We start from the raw sequence: 3,068 nt of genomic DNA on the forward strand, positions 1-3,068 counted from the left end.
TTTTTTTTTTAGTAGAGATCTCCTGACTTCAGGTGATCCGCCTGCCTCAGCCTCCCAAAGTGCTGGGATTATAAGCATGAGCCACCACACCTAGCCAATTTTTTTTTAAATATTTTTTTGAGACGAAGTCTTGCTCTTGTCGCCCAGGCTAGAGTGCAATGGCAAGATCTTGGCTCACTGCAACCTCCGCCTTCCCGGTTTCAGCAATTCTCCTGCCTCAGCCTCCTGAGTAGCTGGGACTATAGGCGCATGCCACAATGACCGGCAAATTTCTGTATTTTTAGTAGAGATGGGGTTTCTCCATGTTGGCCAGGATGGCCTTGAACTCCTAACCTCATGATCTGCCCACCTCGGCCTCCCAAAGTGCTGGGATTACAGGCGTGAGCCACCGTGCCCGGCCTTATTTTGATTTCTAATGATGAAGATTTTTGTTTGATTGAATATCTGATAGCAAACCAGGTTGTTGTCTACCTTCCTGCTGAGACCTAGAAGAGCTATTCCAGGAATTTTAATTTTGGCATTTTAGGCATTTTGGCTTAGTTACTTCTTGGTTGTGGGGGGATTTCCTGTACATGGTAGAATGTTTAGCAGCTCATTAGATTCCAGTAACACCCCACCTCCACTCCAGTTCTGACAACTAGAAATGTCACCAGATATTGTGAAATATTTCAGGGGGTCAGAATTTCCCCTGCTTGAGAAATAGTGGACAAAACAAGATGTTTAATTTCTTTTTCCTTTTTTTTTTTGAGACAGAGTCTTGCTCTGTTGCCCTGGCTGGAGTGCAGTGGCATGACCTTGGCTCACTGCAACTTCTGCCTCCTGGGTTCAAACGATTCTTCTGCCTCAGCCTCCTGAGTAGCTGGGACTACAGGCATGCACCACCACACCCAGCTAATTTTTTGTATTTTAGTAGAGATGGGGTTTCACCATATTGGCCAGGGTGGTCTTGAATGCCTGACCTTGTGATCCGCCCGCCTCCGCCTCCCAAAGTGCTGGGATTACAGGCATGAGCCTCCATGCCAGGACTTTCTTTTCTTTTTTTTTTTTTGAGACCAAGTCTTGCTCTGTTGCCCCAGCTAGAGTGCAGTGGTGCAATCTCGGCTCACTGCAACCTCTGCCTCCCAGGTTCTAGAGATTCTCCTGCCTAAGCCTCCCAAGTAGCTGGGATTACAGGCACTTGCTGCCACACCCCGAAAATTTTTTCTATTTTTAGTAGAGATGGAGTTTTATCATGTTGGCCAGGCTGGTCTGGAACTTCTGACCTCAAGTAATCTGCCCCCCTTGGCCTCCCAAAAGCGCTGGGATTACAGGTGTGAGCCACCGAACCTGGCCCATTTTATTTTGTAGAGATGGGTCTTACTATGCTGCCCAAGCTGGTCTTGAACTCCTGGCTTCAAACAATCTTCCCACCCTGATCTTCCAAAACACTGGAATTATAGGGGTGAGCCACCATGCTCACCTCACTTTTTTTTTTCTGAGATGGAGTCTCATTCTGTCACCCAGGCAGGAGTGCAGTGGTGCTATCTTAGCTTATTACAACCACAGTGTCCTGGGTTCAAGTAATTCTCATGCTTCAGCCTCTGGAGTACCTGGAAATACAGGTGTGCACCACCATGACCGGCTAATTTTTGTATATTTAGTAGAGAAGTGGTTACACCATGTTGGCTAGGATGGTCTAGAACTTCTGACCTCAAGTGATTCACCAGCCTTGGCCTCCCAAAGTGCTGGGATTACAGGTGTGAGCCACCATGCTCAGCCTTTACCTTAAAATATATATATATATTTTTTGGGACGGAGTTTTGCTCTTGTTACCCAGGCTGGAGTGCAATGGCGCGATCTCAGCTCACCGCAACCTCCGCCTCCTGGGTTCAGGCAATTCTCCTGCCTCAGCCTCCTGAGTAGCTGGGATTACAGGCACGTGCCACCATGCCTAGCTAATGTTTTTTGTATTTTTAGTAGAGACGGGGTTTCACCATGTTGACCAGGATGGTCTTGATCTTTTGACCTTATGATCTACCCGCCTCGGCCTCCCAAAGTGCTGGGATTACAGGCTTGAGCCACTGTGCCCGGCCCACCTTAAAATATTTTTGAAGGCATCAGAGAAATAAGGCAATGAAAATTTGTGAAATCCAGGGCAGGCCATGTTGATTCATACCTGTAATCCCAGGACTTTGGGAGGCCAAGGTGGAGGGAATCACCTGAAGTCTGGAGTTGGAGTCCAGCCTGGCCAACATGGTGAAACCCCGTCTCTACCAAAAATACAAAAATTAGTCCAGGTGTGGTGGCTCATGCCTGTAATCCCAGCACTTTGGGAGGCTGAGGCGGGTAGATCAACTGAGGTCAGGAGTTCGAGACCAGCCTGACCAATATGGTAAAACCCTGTCTCTACTAAAAAATACAAAAAATAGCTGGGTGTGGTGGCATATGCCTGTAATCCCAGCTACTTGGGAGGCTGAGGCAGGAGAATCACTTGAACCTGGGAGGCAGAGGTTGCAGTGAGTGGAGATCATGCCATTGCACTCCAGCCTGGGTGACCAAGTGAGACTCAGTCTCAGAAAAAAGAATTAGCCAGGCTTGGTGGCATGTGCCTGTAATCCCAGCTACTCAGGAGGCTGAGTCAGGATAATTGCTCGAACCCAGGAGGCAGAGATTGCAATGAGCCAAGATCAAACCACTGGATGACTGAGCGAGATTCCATCTCTAAAGAGACAAAAAAAAAAAAAAAAAAAGAATTTCTAAGTAATAAATCTTTTCTCAACAGCACTTATCATTAGGGAAATGCACATCAAACCACAATGAGATACCACTTCCCACCCAAACAAAACACAACAGAAAAAAAAGCACCGCTGAGAATGTGGAGACACTGGAGACTGTACAACGTGGTTGGTAGGAATGTAAAATGGTGCAGCCACTGTGGAAAGCAGTATGGCACAAATAGAAAAAGACAGACACAAATGGCCATCAGCTGACAGCAGACATCTGCACTGAAGGAAGCTATTCTTCTTTTTTTTGGATGGTCTTTTTTTTTTTTTTTGGAGACGGAGTTTCGCTCTTGTTACCCAGGCTGG

The sequence above is a fragment of the Cebus imitator genome, unplaced genomic scaffold (assembly GCF_001604975.1).
Source record: "Cebus imitator isolate Cc_AM_T3 unplaced genomic scaffold, Cebus_imitator-1.0 Scaffold234, whole genome shotgun sequence".
NCBI classification, from domain to species: Eukaryota; Metazoa; Chordata; class Mammalia; order Primates; family Cebidae; genus Cebus; species Cebus imitator.